Source organism: Erythrolamprus reginae, chromosome 2 (genome assembly GCF_031021105.1).
Source record: "Erythrolamprus reginae isolate rEryReg1 chromosome 2, rEryReg1.hap1, whole genome shotgun sequence".
NCBI classification, from domain to species: Eukaryota; Metazoa; Chordata; class Lepidosauria; order Squamata; family Dipsadidae; genus Erythrolamprus; species Erythrolamprus reginae.
In genome coordinates, this window is record NC_091951.1 from 113,679,195 (window position 1) to 113,700,703 (window position 21,509).

At 39.4% G+C, this 21,509-nt stretch overlaps 1 long non-coding RNA gene across 2 annotated transcripts; it reads left to right on the forward strand.

Moving 5' to 3' along the window:
• The first annotated feature begins 13,861 nt into the window (after window positions 1-13,861).
• On the forward strand, window positions 13,862-20,894 carry LOC139160837 (uncharacterized). Of its 2 annotated transcripts, none has more exons than XR_011558020.1 (3): window positions 13,862-14,326; window positions 15,346-15,450; window positions 19,961-20,894. It is a non-coding gene; the product is annotated as an uncharacterized lncRNA (long non-coding RNA). The 2 variants fall into 2 exon arrangements; XR_011558019.1 differs by having other exon boundaries at window positions 14,006-14,326; window positions 19,491-20,894.
• Window positions 20,895-21,509: the final 615 nt, after the last annotated feature.

Below are 21,509 nucleotides of genomic sequence, written 5' to 3' on the forward strand. Positions count from 1 at the left end.
CATTGAGATTGCATTGAATTAAAAGAAAGTGGGATTCTGTTCAAAAGTGTCATCAAATACGGTATTGAGGCAGGATATTTAGTACATGGTATCATAGCCTATACAGTGATCCCTCTATTATCGCGAGGGTTCCGTTCCCAGACCCCTCGCGATAATCGATTTTTCGCAATGTAGGGTTGCGGAAGTAAAAACACCATCTGCGCATGCACGCCCTTTTTCCCATGGCCGCGCATGCGCAGATGGTGGAGTTTGCGTTCCCCGCCGCCCACACAAAGGGGAAACCCCGATTCGGCTCCTCGCTGCTGCTGCGCTACCGAGCAGATCAGCTGTTGGGCGGCCGAAGGAACCTTCCCTGGGTCTTCCCCTCTTGCTGGCGGGCAGGCGAGCGGCGGGCATCAGCGAGGAGCCGGGGTTTCCCCTTTGCGTGGGCGGCCGGGAAGACCCAGGTTGGGGGTTTGGGGGGGTGCTGGGAAGCCCCCCATGCCGGCGGCGACCTTTTAAAACAGCCGCGCGGCTTCCCAACTGAGTCCTGAAGCCAAACGCGGAAGTTTGCCTTTGGCGTTTGGCTTCAGGACTCAGTTGGGAAGCCGCGCGGCTGTTTTAAAAGGTCGCCGCCGGCATGGGGGGCTTCCCAGCACCCCCCCAAACCCGGGTTGGGGGTTCGGGGGGGTGCTGGGAAGCCCCCCAGGCCGGCGGCGACCTTTTAAAACAGCCGCGCCGCTTCCCAGCTGACTCCCGAAGCCAAACGCGAAAGTGGTTTTTTTAAAATTAATATTTTTTAAAAAATCGCGATATAGCGTTTCGCGAAGATCGATATCGCAAAACTCGAGGGATCACTGTATTGCCACTTGGGCTAGCTCATGTATGTCAAGCTTAATTGTGTCACGCGAGGTATTACAATATGTTGTGACATTTTTTGCCTTTGCAGAGTCGCGGTGTGTGTCCTGCGCATAATACATCCGGCCCATAGGCCGCCAGTTTGACACCCTGGGCTAGCTGATCTTTCTGTTGTTCAGTTTCAGCTAGCAACTACTCCCTACTGACGTAAGGTGGAACTTCTTTCATTGTAGTTGGCAGATAATTTGGTCTACTGCCAACAATTAAGCTTAGACTTCGGTAAAATGTCTTGGTTCTTAAAACAATGCAAGTATGTAAGTGTTGAGAGAAAATAAACAAACTTGTTTCAATAGGTAAAATTCTTTGTAGACAAATCCAAGGACTGTGGTTGGGAGTAATTTTACCAATTCAGGGGTTATCCGGTTATGGAAAAAGCCCCCCATACATTTAAGGTTGAATAGTTGTTTGACAACAGAAGTCTGACTCACAAGATCTTTTATAGCACTGGTTCAGGCATGCCTATTTTCCAAAGTCTTCTGAGAGACCTCATTGAACACTTTGTTCTATTCATTTAATCTTTATACACATGCAAGGGCTGAGGATCTTTCCAGCTTAGGCCCTGAATCAGCTTCTGCAACAAGTGACTGATCACCTGACTGTTCCAGAACTGCAAGCTCATCCTCCCAATAGATAGTGCTCCTTTTGACTCTTATCTGCACCTAGCTGAAAGCCTGCTGGTTCCTGAGTTGCCTAGTCCAGTGTTTCCCAACCTTGGCAACTTGAAGATATTTGGACTTCAACTTTCAGAATCCCCCAGCCAGCAAATGCTGGCTGGGGAATTTTGGGAGTTGAAGTCCAGATATCTTCAAGTTGCCAAGGTTGAGAAACATTGGCCTAGTCAGAACCTGTTGCATCCTGGGTCTTTGATTTAAAAGTCTGACTCATCAATCCAGCCCATAATAGCTAGCTCAAGATTCTACCAGATGTGGTTGTCCATGAAAATGGAGAAAACATCACACCACTAACTTCTCCCCCACACTATTTTGTATTCTTCTCCCCCAGACTATTTTGAGAATATCCATTGCAATATAAATTGGGCTTACGATAAAACATCCTGATTTATTCTTTTAGGATTAAATGGATTATAAAAGGGGGGGGGCACTAGGTTCAAACTTATTAAAATAACAACTGGCATGTAGAAACTTGCATTCGAGTTCTTCATTCTAAAGGTCATGTCAATTAGCAGTGCCAATTTCATTTTCTTCACTTTCTAAAATTTAATTTGTCTTAGGATCTCCATTATGTCCTCTGGAGTAAATGATAAATATGAAATTTCAGTGGCAGCAAAAACATCAGGACCAAAGTCTGCAATTGATAAATCTTTATGTTGAATAAACTGCGTCAAAGCAACCTAGGAAAATCAGACTTGCATTTAATGAGGACTGGGGAACTATGACTTTTATGACTTGTGGACTTCAACTCCCAGAATTCCTGAGCCAGCATGATATTCTGGAAGTTAAGTCCACAAGTCACAAAAGGGACATAGTTCCCACTCCTGATTTAGTGCAACAGAGCTGTCCCAATAGGTTTCCAGAAAATGTAGGGAGGAGGTATTTTAAAAAGGGCCTGTGGATCACAGCTTCTATAGTGAGCCAACTCCCTTATTGTTCCCATCAAGAATGCTTGGTGAAGAAGCAATGGATGATGGCTGAATTTCATTGCATCTGCATGTTGTTTGGAATTCTCTAGAGTAAAATGCCCAATTTTGTTCCCTTCAGGGACATCTGCAATCAAGATGGGGATTGATGGCTGCCCTCCAAACTATAGGCACACATTATTTTAGGTTGTACTTATTATTTGAATCAGTTCCATTAAAGGTAAATGCTATGATAATTGCTTGATGGAACTTGCTGCTTTTTGGGGGGTGAGAAATTAAAATGTTTAGATTTCTTGTATCCTATTTTTCTTTGTTAGCCCTAATTAACCTTCTCTGCCATCATAGTTCTCTTTTATTTTTAATAGCTCATAACATGAAAGCTTTAAAATAACAATTAAAATATTAGAATTAAAATTTTAAAACTTAATATTGTTAAAATAATGAAATCCAAAAAAGAAAGTATATAAAGAAAAAATACGGAAAATTTTGAAACATCAGATTTATAAATAAAATGTATATAGGTTAATATTAGTTTTCTGGAATGACCAATTACAAGAATAAAATATATAAAATTTCAAAGATGCAATAATAAATTTTACAATCAAATCACCCCTCAAGGGAAAGATTACTATAACTGATAAATTGCAAGTCAGACAGGTAAATATAGAAATTCCCTCCTGCTGTATAATTAAAAACAAAATTAACAAAGAATATTGTGCAGAGTTAACATGTTTTTAGCCTAACACAATTCAAAATGTTCACCAACTTTGCAATATTACTCTGCGAGAAATCAATCTAGTTAATTCTGTATTGATCCACAATCATTCAAGCACTGTGTAGCCATAAGGCCTCTGTATTATTTTAATGGGGGATGGACTCCAGATGCTGTTTTATCTTCTCAAAAGAATTATTCTCCTGAAGAATTATTCCCATTCCGCTCCTTTCCTTCTGGTGCTGTATTATCTTGCCAGAGAATAAGTAGCCTTATTTATATTTGCTTTGTGATTTATGGTCCAGAGGCTTTTTAAGGCTGCTTTCTGCATCTGAATTTTCAGCAACCATCTCTCTTCAGCTCAGTATGTGCCAAAAGGAAGCTTGTCATGGCTTTTAAAAACAATCTGGTTCATAGTGAGAATTTACTTAATTCTGCATTTTGTGAAACAAGGCTGAAGTATTTTTAGATGTGGATTGTATTTTGCAAGTCAGTTCCCTAGAAACAAGGCATAGAAATGATTGCATTGAGGAATATTCCAATTAAAATATGTATATGTGTCTCTCGACTAAACAGTGTCGTCTGGCGGGACCCAGGGGAAGAGCCTTCTCTGTGGTGGCTTTGACCCTCTGGAACCAGCTCCCCCCAGAGATTAGGATTGCCCCCACCCTCCTTGCCTTTCGTAAACTTAAAACCCACCTCTGCCATCAGGCATGGGGGAATTGAAACATCTCCCCCTTGCCCATGTAGTTTTTGTGTATGATTCGATTGTGTGTTGTTTTTTATATATTGGGGTTTCTTTTTTGGACTTTTTAATCAAAAACTGTAATTTAGATTTTTAAATATTAGATTTGTTACTATGTACTGTTTCTTTACCATTGTTGTGAGCCGCCCCGAGTCTGCGGAGAGGGGCGGCATATAAATCTAATCTAATCTAATCTCTGTGTTGACCAGGAGTGAGTTCTAAATTACCTCTCTCTGCCGGTTCGCTTCCTCCCACATTGTGTGGCCGTACCTCATATGCAAATATAATAAAATCCCCCCAAAATTTCCCACCCCCTGTTCTGTCGGGCTCTCTGGTAGAATCCTCCCAAAAATTCACAGGTACAAATTTCAGACACACACACGTTTGAAAATTCAAAACAATGATCTTTATAATGAAAATTCACTTAAACTAAGCCCTCTTTTAGTATAGCAAAGAGCACTCGTCTCCAAACAAACTGGTAATTTATACAAGTCCCTTATCAGTTCTGTGATACTTAGCTTGCAGCTGTGAGGCAATTCACAGTTCTTCTTTCACAAAGTGAAACACACTTTGCTCTGGTTTAGTTTCAAATTGGGGGAAAATCAGCACCCAAAAGGTCAAAGTCAGTAAAGCAGTCACGAAACACAACGATCAGATAATCCTCCACAATGGCCAAACCCACAGGCTGCTCTTTATAGCAGCCTCACTAATTACCACAGCCCCACCCAACCACAGGTGGCCTCATTTTCTTTGATAATAACCTCTCAGTTGTTGTTGCCTATGCATTGCTCTCCGCATGCATGGATGTATCATTAACTCTTGTTCTGAATCCAAGGAGGAGCTAGATAATTGATCTCCTTCTGAGCTGTCTGCCACACTCTCCTCCTCCCTGTCACTCATGTCTTCTTGGTCAGAGGAGCCTTCATCAGCAGATTCCACAGGGGGGGGCGCAAAACAGGCCTGCAGCATGTGGATGTCTCCCCCACATCCACAGTCCTTGGGGCAGGAGCTGGGCCAGAGTTAACCACAACACGCCCAAAGCCAAAATTAGTATGCACAGTGTCAGAAACTTGGCTCCTGTGCACGCGCATAAGAAAAAAAAGACTCCAAAAATAATCCCCACCCCTCAAAATAAATAACTCCCTGCATGAAAGGTGGCTATCCAATCTCTTTAAAAAAAAAAATTTTTTTTTAAAGAATAAAGTCCTATTGCATTTAGGAGATACCGTATGTATTGTTTTCAAACACCTTGGGAAAAATACAGCTTTCAAAGCTTTCAAGTGATGAAATCCAAGAAGCAGATTAATATTCAGAAGAGTTATAAACTATAATTATTGTAGCAGCACTCTACACGCCACTTCAGCAGTTCTAAATTGGAATGCAGGTAAGGGCTTGGCTGTTCATACTTGCAGACAAACATGTGATATTTGAGTCTTTTTATTGATACATCTAGGAGCAATTTGCTAAGCAATCCTCGTTAGCTTTGACTCGAACAACAACTAAATTTTTCTAAATTCCTTTGAGTAGTGTCCTGTAGTCTCTGCTTTGCTCAAAGATCGGTCACAATTCAAATATCTCTGGGTCTGCCTTCTGCCGCACGAATCCCAGTGACCAGTTAGGTCCCACAGAGTTGGCCTTCTCCGGGTCCCGTCAACTAAACAATGTCGTTTGGTGGGACCCAGGGGAAGAGCCTTCTCTGTGGCGGCCCCGACCCTTTGGAACCAACTCCCCCCAGATATCAGAGTTGCCCCCACCCTCCTTGCCTTTCGTAAGTTCCTTAAAACCCACCTCTGTCATCAGGAATGGGGGAATTGAGACTTTCCCTCTCCCTAGGCTTATTAAATTTATGCATGGTATGTCAGTATGTATGATTGGTTTTTAAATTGGGGTTTTAAATGAACTTAAATATTAAATTTGTTTACATTGTATTATTATTGCTGTGAGCCGCCCCGAGTCTGCGGAGAGGGGCGGCATACAAATCTGATTAATAAATAATAAATAAATAAATAAAGAATCTGGAAAAATGACCACACTTGAAAAAGATGAGTAGTTTCATTATTAAAACTGCCATTTTCTTCTTTATTTTTCTGAGATATTTGGCCATTTATTTTGAAACCAAGACACTTCTTTCCGTCTCCAGACCTGTCTTCTTTACACACTGCAGTTTTCCAGACGGGCAGCTTTGGAATGGAGTTAGGTGGCAAAACGGGGAAGGCTGAAGCAGATACACACCTTCTGTGAAGCTTTGCCAGCATGCACACCCAAGAATTAATGGAATGACAGCCAACCCACTCTAAAATCTGCTGGTCCAGTTCCAGGATCAGCAGCTGCTGAATAAACAGAGAAGACATGCTTAGGATTGTATTCAACTGCACTAATGTGGTCATAGACCTGCAACCACAGACCTGCAGGCAAATCCACCAACCCGGTCAAAAGTTGGCTATGTTTCTGCTCAAGAAATTAACTTTCTCTGGAGCAACGGTTCCTTTCAAGATTTATTGCTTAACTGGAGCCCAAGAAAATTGATTAAGGTTCAAAAAAACTTTCAATCGTTCAGCAGAGACTTTGAGTGCATATAGAAGACACAGAGAGAAAAGTGCTCAAATTGTGAGATGGTCTTGAAAATTCCTAATAGCAAGCTAGAATGAAGTATTCCTTCTTTCCAGAAAAAGGGAAGTAGGTAAGTAAGAAGTAACTCTTCCCCTTTTTTCCAGAAAGCACAAATCCCTTGGAAGAATGTTTCTGATGTTTCTGTTCACACGAGATCAGTGCAAGGCATGATAAAGATCTGAATAGTTCTTGTTTCATGATAAGATGCAACTTTGGCTGGGTGCCAATACCATCTAATTATGAATTGCATTGTAGGTTTGGTGCCAAACTCTGTACTTTTTTTATATTTCTCTGAAAAGTAAGTCTGTCCTATTTGAAAAACCTAGTTTATTAACCCAGTTCTGCAGATTGTTTCATCCCCTCCCTTTTAAAAAATAAATGTTTATGAACAACCTTAGGTGAAATAATAAAAGAAAGTACAAACTAAAAATAAGAAAAATGGAATAAAAAACTCAAGAAAGCAAAAAGAAAAAAAAATAGAAAGAAGAAAAAAAGGGGAAACAACTACAAAAGCAACTTCCCACCCTCATCACAACAAATATAAACAATGTCCATATTTCTTCACCTCTTCTTAGTTTTATGATAAACAGTTATCCAGCTTAGTCTGGATAGGCTCCTTATAGTCAAATGAGAAGGGAGATGAAGATCATTTAAACTATTGCTTGCATGTGATACTTAGGAATGATAAAAAGAAGCAGCAAAGATGGAAGAGCTTTCCATGAAAAAATTTATAGGAGCGACAGCAGAAACAGAATTTTATAAAATATGGGATAAAATGTACAAATGGTGGAATTTTAAAAAATAGTTTTAAAAATTATATAAGAACTTATAATCATTTGAATTTATGAAATTGAATATACAGTATATATGGTAGAGTACTAAGAGTACTAAGAGTAATTTTTAAAATTGAATAACTGACTTTAACCATTATAAAATATTGTTATAATAGATATAAAGTAATAGATTAAAACAGTATAATGATAGAGGTTTTTTTTTTAATATTAATGACTTTAAATACTTTTTTGCTATTTGTTTAATTAATTGATTTTAATTAGTTCAATTATATTATCAAAACGATATTGTATAGACAGGAGAACTTATTTGAGTTATATGAATTATATGAATTATAACATAAAAATGGAAACACAGAGGCAAATTTAAAAGAAGAGCGTACAAATATCAAAAATTGTATTTCTGCATTGATCTGACTATAGTTAGCTTTTCTTTTCTTTTGTATTAGTTAGACTTCTAAGACAAGCGGAGCAATGGTAGCTCCTTTAAATGTTAAATGTTGTTTGTCTTGTGTGTTTAAAGAAAATTAATAAAAATATTTTTTTTAAAAAAAGAAAAAAATTATAGGAGAAAAGATTTAAGAAACCAATCCTTGTACTCATTTTCCACTTCAAAATTACAACCTCCAGAAGTGCATTGTGGGGAAAGATGGTAATTTAAAAAAAGAAAAGAAATAAATAGCACAGAACATAAATTAAGCTGGAATTGGCAAGTAGTTTGGGCAAGTGATTATATTTTGAGTTAGTTGTAGTAGGAATTCTTACAAATGGCATTGGAAGGGGTGGAGTAGAGGGATGCTATAAAAAGTGAACCTGGAAAAGTAACACCCAGAGGTTCCCAGGCTAGGAAGAACTATTATGTAATGCTGTCTCAGTCTTTGCACTTCAGAGTAGGCAATCAACTGTTGCATTTAGGGCTTTAGTTTTTTTTCCAATAAAGATTCTAGTCTGGTTGGTCATGTCTGAATTTTTTGCCAAGTCAAGCCCAGCTGGATTAAGTGTCTGTAGAGCAGTGATTTACTATCAAGCTCTAGTGTAAAGCCCAATTATGGCTTGGGCAAAATGGTTCCAGAGTAACCCCAATCCATATTAAAATACTCATTTAGAGAGGATAACTAGAGAAATTGCTTGTGCTTCACAATTAGATTTGATTTTTTAACTAATTCCTATTTTTTAAAAATAGGAATAACCATCAGATATCTTTGGGAATCTATTTCTGGACTAAATTTGGCATGTCCCTCATACAATGAAATATTTCAATTTCTTTTATTGATTAGATGCCACCCATGTCCCTTGCAAGGTGACTCTGGGTGTCTTTTTTCAATTGAAACATAGAAACATAGAAGACTGACGGCAGAAAAAGACCTCCTGGTCCATCTAGTCTGCCCTTATACTATTTCCTGTATTTTATCTTAGGATGGATATATGTTTATCCCAGGCATGTTTAAATTCAGTTACTGTGGATTTACCAACCACGTCTGCTGGAAGTTTGTTCCAAGGATCTACTACTCTTTCAGTAAAATAATATTTTCTCATGTTGCTTTTGATCTTTCCCCCAACTAATTTCAGATTGTGCCCCCTTGTTCTTGTGTTCACTTTCCTATTAAAAACACTTCCCTCCTAAACCATATTTAACCCTTTGACATATTTAAATGTTTCAATCATGTCCCCCCTTTTCCTTCTGTCCTCCAGACTATACAGATTGAGTTCATGAAGTCTTTCCTGATACCTTTTATGCTTAAGATTGATTTCCCATTTGGTCAGGAGGGGGTTGAATGGACAAAGTCTGTTTACTGCCCTTAGTTACTTGTAAAATTAACAAAGGTAAGATATGGATGGATGGATGGATGGATGGAGGGAGGGAGGGAGGGAGGGATTGATGGATGGATGGATGGATGGATGGATGGAATTATGGTTGTGCAAACACTGTTCTCGTCATAGCAGTGCAACCCCATCCAGATCTAAATATGGCAAATCCCCAGTATCAGGAAGTCCTCCCCCATACAACGATTCAGTCTTGTTATGTTGAAGCTTATTTTCTCCATCCAGACTCCTACAGCCTTTGGAAGCATCACTTGTTCAGCACGGAACAGAGAATCGGAATATCATCTGCACACTGTTGTCACTAAATGTTAAATAGGAGCCGGAAGAGTATTGAACATTAAGAAATGCCAAAGAAAGGTTTGTCGTTTTTGACAGTCTCTTTTCACATTCATTCATCCTTAATGGTTTCCTAATTTTTTTCCATAGTTTCCACTGATTCCTTACCAATGATTTTTAAGGATTTCAAAGCAAATTCTGATGTTCTCCTTGAAAACGGGAGTAGATGTTCAAGGTCATGGCATGGAAACTGGGTCCCTTTCTTCTTTAGCTTAACTTGGAGATTGCAGTTGAGCAAGCTCATGATCTGTTCTGCAGGCAGTGCCTGGCTCTGTTATGTCTTTGATGCTCCAATTTTACTCATTCTAATTTTTGCTACTCTACTTAACTAGAACCAGTGTTGGTGTTGCTTATTACAGGAGAGAACAGTTCCTCATGAGGAACCTTGCAGAACACCTTTGCCCTACTCCTTTCTCTACCTGGTGAGCCCTTTTGCTGGGTGGAGGCTGCATCTCAGACGCCTCTTTCAAAACTGAAAGTAACTACTCCTGTTGATTACTGGAGGCCCCACCTCGACAGCCTCCAAGTCCTCAGGCAGCAGTTCATCTGGTAACTCTAGAGCAAGCAATCTCCTCATCTGAGTCTAAGCTTGCCATGACAATAATAACAAAACCTTGGAAACCTGTTAGTTTCGAAGCAGCTGACAATTTTTCTCCCTTTCACCTGAACCCAAACAAAGTCAAGTTTCTTTGAGTATCTTTCTAATGCTACATTTCCCCCCAGACCTGAGTAATTTTTTTTCCCTGAACCTCCTCCTGACCTGAGTATTTTTCCCCCCTGAACCTTAATAATTCACTCAATCTCTTTTCCATTCCCAAACGTTGGTTTACATTGCCATTACTGGCCTGGAACTGACACATATTAATTAATTAAGTAAGTAGGTAATTAAGTAATTAGTTAATAGAGGCAACACCACTTATCAGCCTCATTATGAAGGCCTGTTGAAGCAGAGGGCTCAGTGACAGCACAATTTATATCAATGTACTTTTCAACCAACTCAGGGGCAGTAAGAATACAGTACAAAGTATTCTGCTGCACGAATCCCAGCGACCAGTTAGGTCCCACAGAGTGGGTCTTCTCCGGGTCCCGTCAACCAAACAATGTTGCTTGGCGGGACCCAGGGGAAGAGCCTTCTCTGTGGAGGCCCCGGCCCTCTGGAACCAACTCCCCCCAGAGATTAGAATTGCCCCCACCCTCCTTGCCTTTAATAAGCTACTTAAAACCCACCTCTGCCGCCAGGCATGGGGGAACTGAGATATACTTTCCCCCTAGGCCTTTAAAATTTTATGCATGGTTGTATGTATGATTGGTTTTTATATAATGGGTTTTTAACTAACTGTTTTTAGTATTGGATTATTGTTATATACTGTTTTATTACTGTTGCTAGCTGCCCCGAGTCTGCGGAGAGGGGCAGCATACAAATCCAATCAATCAATCAATCAATCAATCAATCAATCAATCAATCAATCAATAAATAAATAAATAAATAAATTAATAAATTAATAAATAAATAAATAAATAAATAAATAAATAAATAAATAAATAAATAAAATAATAACCTTGGAAGTCTTCTAGTCCAATCCTACTCAAGCAGGAGACCCTTTACATACATGGTGAAGCTTTTTTTGCTAGGGTGCCAAAAGGGTGCACACACGCATGCCTACACCCGTAATGCAATGCCTTCTCCCTGCTCATGAGTCTTATTGGTATTGAGTCAGTTTTCCAACTCTGGGCATATACGATTCTACCAGCTATTGTGTATTTCATATCTATCTTCTTTTGAAAATTTTCCTCTAAAGATACCTAGTAGGAATAACCCCAGCTTTTCTCGAGATTTTGTTCTAGACATTTTTTATTTTATTTTAATCCATTGGGGAATGTCCACCAGAGATGGTAATATGTCTCCTTTTCTTTTTATATTTCCAACACTTTGGAAAGAGTTTTGGAAACATTTTTGCCAATCGCACAGGAGCAAGGTACTATCAGTAATATATTTTGTAAATATTTTCTTTGTAGGCTACTGCCAGCATCGATTTATAATTTAGGTCCCCAATTTTTGCTATTCTGATACATTTATTGAATAGCCAAAATTTTGAGCTCAAGCTATCATAGATCCTTTAACCACGTCTTCATATAAGTTGTATAATTTTGAAATCATTTTTTTCTTCTGTACCTAGCAATATTTTGTCTAACCCATGTAGGTTTTGCAATCCATATTGTGATTTGTCTTTGTTATATTTTGATTGCACCTGTGGGTAGTGCTACCAATATAACTCGATTCCCCTCATCATAAATTCTTGTTTTGATTTAAGATTTTCATGCTTATCCAGTAGATGTTGGTAAGTTACTAAGTTCTTTTCATCTATTAAATTTGGATATATAGTTGCTTCTGTTACTGAAATCCATTTTGGGATTGTGGTATAATGGTCTTTATTTTATTTATTTTATCTTTATTTTAATCCAGTTTTCTAGTGTGGTTCTTCTTATATAGTGCCATTGGAAACATGAATGTGTTTTATATTTCCCCCCCCATGAAAAAGCATGCCAATCAATTTGTAAATTAACCTGATTTCTTTTGATGTCTTCTTAGGTGTTTGCTTTTTGGAAATGAATGCTAGATTTTATCAAGTTTCATATTGTTGAGGATCTTTTTGATTCTTGAGCCTTTCTTCTACGTACTATTTTATAAAGCCATTTACAAATAAATAGGATCCAGGAATATAGACTTCTATTCAACAAGTCTTGTTAGTTTGATGCATGTGAATAATAATAATTTAATAATTTAATAATTTAATAATTTAATAATTTAATAATTTAATAATTTAATAATTTGATAATTTGATAATTTGATAATTTGATAATTTGATAATTTGATAATTTGATAATTTGATAATTTGATAATTTGATAATTTGATAATTTAATAATTTAATAATTTAATAATTTAATAATTTAATAATTTAATAATTTAATAATTTAATAATTTAATAATTTAATAAATAATTTAATAATTTAAATTGATCCATGTAACAGTAGTAGCATTCGCTCCACATGTTATTTTTAGTTATTAGTCTGCTGCACCAAAACCTTGTGGGATGTGGTAGTTCAGTGGCTAAGATGCTGAGCTTGTTGATCAAAAGGCCAGCAGTTCAGCAGTTTGAATCTCTAGCATCGTGTAATCCAGTGATTTTCAACCTTTTTTGAGCCACAGCACATTTTTTAATTTTACAAAATCCTGGGGCACATTGAGTGGGGGGGGGGGGGGGGGCCTCAAAAAAGTTTGGACAAAATTTTTTTCTCTCTCTTCCTCCCTTTCGCTCTATTTCTCTTTCCCTCCCTCTTTCTCTCCCTTCTTCTTTTTTCTCTCTCTCCATCCCTCTTTCTTTCTCTCTTCCTTCCTTCCTCTCTTTTTTGCTGTCTTTCTCCCTACCTCCCTCTATGTCTTTCTCTCTCCCATCTTCCCTCCCTCTCTTTCTCTCTCTCTCTTTCTTTTTATCTCTCTCTTGCTCTCTCTCTTGCTTTTCTCTCTCTCTCTCTCTCTCTCTCTCTATCTCTTGTTTTCTTTCTCTCTCTCTCATTCTTTCTCTCTTTCTGTCTCTTTCTTTCTTTCTCTCTCTTTCTTTCTCTCTCTCTTGTTTTCTTTCTCTCTCTGAGCTTCGCGGCACACTTGACCATGTCTCACGGCACACTAGTGTGCCGCAGCACACTGGTTGAAAAACACTGGTGTAATCAAGTAAGCTTCTGTTACTTGTCCCAGCTTCTGCCAAACTAGCAGTTCGAAATGCAAGCAGAAAAATAGGGACCACCTTTGGTGAAGGTAATAGTGCTCTGAGCAACTTCAGTGCTTAGTCCTGCTGGCCACATGGCCATGGAGACATCTTCAAACAATGCTGGCTCTTTGGCTTAGAAATGGAGATAAGCACCATCCCTAGAGCCAGAAAGAGCTAGCATGCATGTGTGGGGGAACCTTACCAAAACCCTAAGGACTTATTTATTAAAAAATAATGTATTGTGTGAACTTTTGAAATTCATCTACACTACCACATTCTCTGCAGTGATTCCATAGCTTTGTAAAGAAGACTTTCCAGAGAAGCACATGCCAGGCTATTTGAAGGACCATCTTTTCCCAGTTACATCTGCCCAACCTACCCAGCCTATGCAACATCAGCTCTGCAAAAATAAGATTGGCTTCCCACTTTGACACTCTTTCAAATAGCCAGCAGGCCTAAAGACCTCAAGGTGGCAGGGAACCCATTAAGTGGTTCGGTTGGATTGATGTCACCCAATGTGTGGGCTTTCATAGAGATTTACGTTTGGGGTTTTATTTCTGTAAACTGACTGGAATCATCATGACTGATGGGCACATACAGTTCCTTCATAAATAAATAAATAAATAAAAGAAAAATTACTTTTGTCACATTCCATGTGAACTCATGGAACACATTTAAAATGTGAAGGAACGCACTTCAAATGCTGGGTTACTTAATTTCAAACTGGTTCATTATCTATAATTTTTAATATTCCCAGCTATGGCACAGTGCCCTGAAACCTTGCGAGATGTAAACGTAATTAAATAAAATCCTCCAATGGAAGGATTGAATGCATACTGCCCTACTTCTGATCCCCGTTTTTCTTATTCTTTTCTCTCTCCCTACTTGAAACTGGTGCCCAAGAGTATAGCACAGGCCTCTGATTATATGAGTGGGCCACACCCTGCTTGCTCCCATTAGAGTTGTGATGGCAGACTATTTGGGGAATCCAGCTGTTTGTTCTTCTTTGATGCCATTTGTGACTGGAAATTAGAGCAAGAGGAAAGGTGCGTGGCCAATGTTGTGGTGCTACAGAATTCCCCGCACTCTGTTGGGGAACCCCAATATCTGCGCCGTGAGGGGACCTGGTTCAGCTAGAACCAGGTCAGAACAACCCTGTATGGGTGGGGGAAAAGAGAGGTGTCTGCTGGTAAGCTTGGGAGGAGCAGCAAACCTCCCAGGGACCCAGCTCTGTCCTCTCGGCCTGCATTGAATCCAGATTTTAACTCTAACTTTTAACCACTATTGGTTTAACTTTCCAAAATAATTATTTTGCCTCTTAATTTTAGGCCTTTTGCTCCCCCCCCATACTTAGTTATGATAAAAAGAGGGGACAAGGAAAACAAACATTGAGGAAAGAGATTAAGGAAGGGGAGGAAGCCATCAATAGTGGTTAAAAGTTGGAGTTAAAATCTAGGTTCAATTGATGGAGAACCCAGAAGAAAAAATTAGGCTTTCTTTTTGGAGGTAGCCTTTTTATGTGTGACATATACCTAGAAAAAAGAGTTTTTCTTATAAGTAAATGTTATAATAGTAATAATTTTTGGAAGAGCCACTGATAGTTTTAAATTTGAGAATACACCATCAGACTGCTAATTATGAGGTGAGTTAGGATGAAAAACACTCTGGGAAAGATAAAGAGTGTGGAAGAGGAAGTAGAAGGGGGAGGAAAAGAAGAAGGGAGAAGTAGTAGGACTGAAGGAGTAAGAAGGTAGTAGGAGATAGAGAGAAAGGGAGGGGAGTGTAAGGGGAAAACGGGGGCAGACTGATGATGGTTGACGTAAGGACAGAATAAGATATGGATTTTTGAACAATTAATAAAAATGTGTAACTGTTATTTTTAATATTTTAAAGTATATACATATTAACTTGTATATGATGTAACAGAGAAAAATTTAAAAAAATGGAAAAAAACATTTTCAAGTATTTCAAAAAGTCTTTAAAATAATTTTTAAAAATACATTACAGATCTTAATAAACACTTAAAAAGAAATTACAGCCAGATTTCTTTTGCTTCCTAAATTAGTTCCATTTTATAGCGCTCTTTAACTACTTCCTGAGGAAATTTCAACAGGCATCTTGGCAGGCATTGATTCCAGGCAGAATCTCATCTCATCAGGAAGCTTAAAAGGTAAGGAAGCATTGTAATTATCTCTCTAGTGAGTTGGCAAGCTGGTGAGAGGCACGCCACCATCTAAATGGCATACTGAAGTTGTAATAACAGCTAATGCTCTAATTGATGCAGTTACGGGTTTTAAAACATTTTCATTGCAATTAGGAATCTGGGGCACAAAGTTGTTTCTGCAGCATTTGTGAAACACAAGGGGTGCAGCCATTAAATGCCCTGTTCACCCCAGTGCTCTCAGCAATGGAATTAGGCAATTAAATGTTTAAGTTGAATTCCACTAAGCTTAGGTTTATGAAGCATGGCATATGCTAGCAGAATTGTACAGTCTAGAAAGAAAACGTTTAAAGAATACATTTTTATTAAAACATAAAAGCAAAGCAATGTCTATCGTAACTATCAATGAGAAGGGAAAGGAAGACTTACAAATTATCTTTCCAATTGTGCCTCCATTTTATAGCTCCAGGCTTGATTTTTCTCCAAAATGCTCTGTTTTTTTCCTACTATACCCACTTTCCCCCCCTCCAATTCAACATTGAAGTTGGCCTTCTCCGGGTCCCGTCGACTAAACAATGTCATCAGGCAGGCCCCAGGGGAAGAGCCTTCTCTGTGGTGACCCTGGCCCTCTGAAATCATCTCCCCTCAGAGATTAGAACTGCCCTTCCTCCTTGTCTTTCGTAAATTGCTTAAGACCCACCTATATCACCAGCCATGGGGGAATTGAGATACACCCCCCCAGGCTTATATAGTTTATGTATGGTATGCTTGTGTTGTATGGTTTTAATGATGGGTTTTAGAAGTTTTTTAAATATTAGATTTGTTATATTGTTACTATTGTTGTTGTGAGCCGCCCCGAGTCTGCGGAGAGGGGCGGCATACAAATCTAATAAATTATTATTAATAATTATTTTTTAAACTGAGGTTGCTCAATCATTGTAGAACTTTTTGGAAAAGGATGAATTAGTAATTTCTGCATGTGTGAGGCTGCTCTCTCATCTCTCTTAACTGGCCCATTGCAGCTCCAGTTCTCTTGATGTTCACTGATATTATATTAACATAAGAACATAAGAAGAGCCATGCTGAATTGGGCCAAAGCCCATCAAGTCCAGTGTGACACAGTGGCCCACCAATTGTACATGGGGATCTTGAGCAGAAAGAGAAGGCAAAACCCTCCCTTTACCTTGAACCCCCAACAAATGGGACCCATATTGATGTTGATAAGTAAAGAATTTTCTTTCAAATATAGAGAAAATTAAGAATGCAATACAATTATTTGTGTAAGGTGAATTAATATCTCCATCAACCTTAAGAAAAATGAATTGCTTGAACTATTTTAACTTCCTTTTCCTACTGTCATAATTTAAGATTTGGGGGGAAAGGTGGTGTCCCCCCCCCAGAATTTCATGGTTTGTTTCCTTGCTAGCAATGTGATCTTTAAAAAAGAAAGTATATTTTTTGAGATCAAGATTCAGTAATATTTCTGACTAAACAAAAAACAATTGCTGCCAACCTGCCTTCCATTGAGGACTTGTATACTGCACGAGTCAAAAAGAGGGCGGGGAAAATATTTACTGACCCCTCACATCCTGGACACACTGTTTCAACTCCTACCCTCAAAATGTCCCTACAGAGCACTTCACACCAAGACAACTAGACACAAGAACAGGTTTTTTTCCTGAACGCCATCACTCTACTAAACAAATAATTCCCTCAACACTGTCAGACTTTCTACTAAATCTGCACTTCTATTCTACTAGTTTTTCTCATCATTCCTATCATCCTTTTCCTCCCACTTAGGACTGTATGACTGTAACTTGTTGCTTGTATCCTAAGATTTTTATTAATATTGATTGTTTCTTCATTGCTTATTTGACCCCTATGACAATCATTAAATGTTGTAACACATGATTCTTGAAAAATGTATCTTTTTCTTTTATGTACGCTGAGAGCATATGCACCAATTCTATTCTATTAAGCTTTTCTAAACTTATAAGCATACAAATGTTTTCAAAAATTACTTCACATTTTTAATATTATAGTAAATCAATAGTAACACAGTGAGGCTGACAGCTACTATGGGTGAGTTGTGGAGAAGGATGGGTGAAGCCATGTGATCTCAGTAGTACTTGATGAGTCCAATGCAAAGTAAATAATTTTGCCACCAAATTATTAGTGGTAAATCAATAGTAATAGTATTGGAATTAAATGTAGACTACTAGTTAAGTTTCTAATGTTTGAACCAGATCAGACTCACCAAGTACTCCTGAGACCACATGGCTTCACCCATCCTTCTCCACAACTCACCCATAGTAGGTTAGGTTAGGTTAGGTTTATTGGATTTATATGCCGCCCCTCTCCGCAAACTCGGGGCGGCTCACAACAATAATAAAAAACAGTACAGTACATAATACCAAATCCAATGCCCACCCATCTAGTTACAATTTAAAATTAATAATCTCATAAAAACAGTATATATAAAAAACAGGCACACAGTCAATCAATCAACAAAACAACATGGGCAAGGGGGAGGTGTTTTAGTTCCCCCATGCCTGATGGCAAAGGTGGGTCTTAAGGAGTTTACGAAAGGCAGGGAGGGTGGGGGCAATCCTAACCTCAGGGGGGAGCTGGTTCCAGAGGGTCGGGGCCCCCACAGAGAAGGCTCTTCCCCTGGGTCCCGCCAGACGACATTGTTTAGTCGACGGGACCCGGAGAAGGCCAACTCTGTGGGACCTAACCGGTCGCTGGGATTCGTGCGGCAGGAGGCGGTCCCGAAGATATTCTGGTCCGGTGCCATGAAGGGCTATATAGGTCATAACCAGCACTTTGAATTGTGACCGGAAACTGATCGGCAGCCAATGCAGACTGCGGAGTGTTGGAGTGACATGGGCATACTTGGAGAAGCCCATAATTGCTCTCGCAGCTGCATTCTGCACGATCTGAAGTTTCCGAACACTTTTCAAAGGTAGCCCCATGTAGAGAGCGTTACAGTAGTCGAGCCTCGAGGTGATGAGGGCATGAGTGACTGTGAGCAATGACTCCCGGTCCAAATAGGGCCGCAACTGGCGCACCAGGCGAACCTGGGCAAACGCCCCCCTCGCCACAGCTGAAAGGTGTTTTTCTAATGTGAGCTGTGGATCGAGGAGGACGCCCAAGTTGCGGACCCTCTCTGAGGAGGTCAATAATTCCCCCCCCCCAGGGTAATGGACGGACAGATAGAATTGTCCTTGGGAGGCAAAACCCACAGCCACTCCGTCTTGTCTGGGTTGAGTTTGAGTTTGTTGACACCCATCCAGGCCCCAACAGCCTCCAGGCACCGGCACATCACTTCCACTGCTTCGTTGACTGGACAGTAGCTGCCAGCCTTGCTGTGTTTCTTCTTATCTTCAACTGTGCTTCAGCCATAAGCAATGGGTGGGTGGAGGGAGGTGTTTGGGTTTGGGTGGGGGGAGTCTGCTGGAGGAGCCCAGAAAAGTTTCATTTTTGATGAGAAGGGGTGATGAAGGGGGGCAGCTGCAAGCTGGCACAGTTACGCTTATCAACAAGGCAAGGTTAACAGCCAGACATTAGAAACATAAAAACATAGAAGACTGATGGCAGAAAAAGACCTCATGGTCCCTCTAGTCTGCCCTTATACTATTTTCTGTATTTTATCTTACAATGGAAATATGTTTATCCCAGGCATGTTTAAATTCAGTTACTGTGGATTTACCAACCACGTCTGCTGGAAGTTTGTTCCAAGGATCTACTACTCTTTCAGTAAAATAATATTTTCTCATGTTGCTTCTGATCTTTCCCCCAGCTAGCCTCAGATTGTGCCCCCTTGTTCTTGTGTTCACTTTCCTATTAAAAACACTTCCCTCCTGAACCTTATTTAACCCTTTAACATATTTAAATGTTTCTATCATGTCCACCCTTTTCCTTCTGTCGTCCAGACTATACAGATTGAGTTCATTAAGTCTTTCCTGATACGTTTTATGCTTAAGACCTTCCACCATTCTTGTAGCCCGTCTTTGGACCAGTTCAATTTTGTCAATATCTTTTAGTAGGTGAGGTCTCCAGAACTGAACACAGTATTCCAAATGTGGTCTCACCAGCGCTGTATATAGCGGGATCACAATCTCCTTCTAAGAGTATGACGCATTGGCGAAGATGCACCCACCTGACGAAGATGGACCATAGGGACTGGGTGAATTGCGCCTTTTTCCTCAGACTTTTCTTTTCTTTTGCTGCATTCACTTCTGATTTAGTAAAGATGACCTTTGAAGTTCAAAATGGACTCTTAGTTTTTCTTTCCTAAATTCTGAGTGAAGCAGACCTGACAGAAGCCACACTATGAGCAGGAGGACTTTTCAAACTGTATTTGACATGGCAGCATGTCTTTCATTCTCCATTTTAGTTTTCACCAATGCAGAGCCTGATAACATTGTCCAGGATTGAATTTCAGCTAAAGTAATATGTAGCTGGCAACCAAAGTATTGCTTTTGGACTTCTTTCAAAAGATTGCTTTTCTCTACAGGAGCTGTATTGAAGTTGAAGTAGCAGGCCAGGTGGTGGCTGATGGAGTGGTGTAAGAGAATATGTGGGTAGCATCTGGTAGTTTCAGCTTAATCAGCACCATACTGGAATTCTAATATAGGCTGGGTCAGACTTAAATTGGAAGAAGCAATATGGAATGTCCACGTGCCTCATTCCAGCTTTGCCCAATCTCAATTTACTTCGGTTTGTAAGCTGCAATGGAAGAATGCCACCCAGTTTTCAATATCTGTTTGCAACATATGACAGGTGATTATTTAATGGACATTAGCATTTTAAAGTTTGCCTGCTGATCAGCATTCACAGCCCATCACTTGCCAAGATCAAACACATCAAACACAAACTGTCTGGTTTGGTGCTGCAACCCAACAAGACCGACACAGACTTCAGAGGATAATCAGAACTGCAGAAAAAACAATTGCTGCCAACCTGCCTTCCATTGAGGACCTGTATACTGCACGAGTCAAAAAGAGGGCGGGTAAAATATTTACTGACCCCTCACATCCTGGACACAAACTGTTTCAAATCCTACCCTCAAAACGTCGCTACAGAGCACTGCTCACCAAGACAACTAGACACAAGAACAGTTTTTGTCCGAACGCCATCACTCTACTAAACAAATAATTCCCTCAACACTGTCAGACTTTCTACTAGATTTTCTCATCATTCCTATCACCCATTTCCTCCCATGTTGACTGTATGACTGTAACTTGTTGCTTATATCCTAAGATTTTTATTAATATTGCTTCTTCATTGCTTATTTGACCCCTATGACAATCATTAAGTGTCGTACCACATGATTCTTGACAAATGTATATTTTATTTTATGTACGCTGAGAGCATATGCACCAAGACAAATTCCTTGTGTGTCCAATCACACTTGGCCAATAAAATTCTATTCTATTCTATCGTAAAAAGTCATATGAGATTACTCTTGTGTTTAAATATGAGAGCTAGGTATGGACCAGATGAGCTACATTACAGCTGTAGGCCAGTGGCTAGATATAAGCTGAAAGACATCTCCCTGCACTTAATCAGTAGTATTAAATTTACTGAAGAATATTCATTATTTATCTTTTGGAAACCAAAAGGAGGCTTGCAAATAGGTTTTGAAGCTGCAGGGTCAACAGGGACACAAATCCAACAATGTTTATGAATGTATTCAGGTTAGAGTTCCCAAAATTTTTACTACCATACTGCGGGCGTGGCTTATTTTTGTGGGTGTGGCTTGCCAGCCATGTAACTGGGTGGGAGTGGCTTGATGATCATGTGACCAGGGATGGCTTAAAGGTCGTGTGACTGGCTTAAAGGTGGCCAACTTGACATCACTCACATCGAAGGTTTGGGTTAGGATTAGAGTGCCTGGCCTCTTCTCACCTCAAAGAGATACAATTTCCATAGATATTTACTATTATTGAACATCCAAAATATACTATTTAATCCTACCTATATATGCCATATGTGTACGTACATATTACACACAGGCACACAAAATGTAAATGTACACATATGCACACAAACATGCACATCTC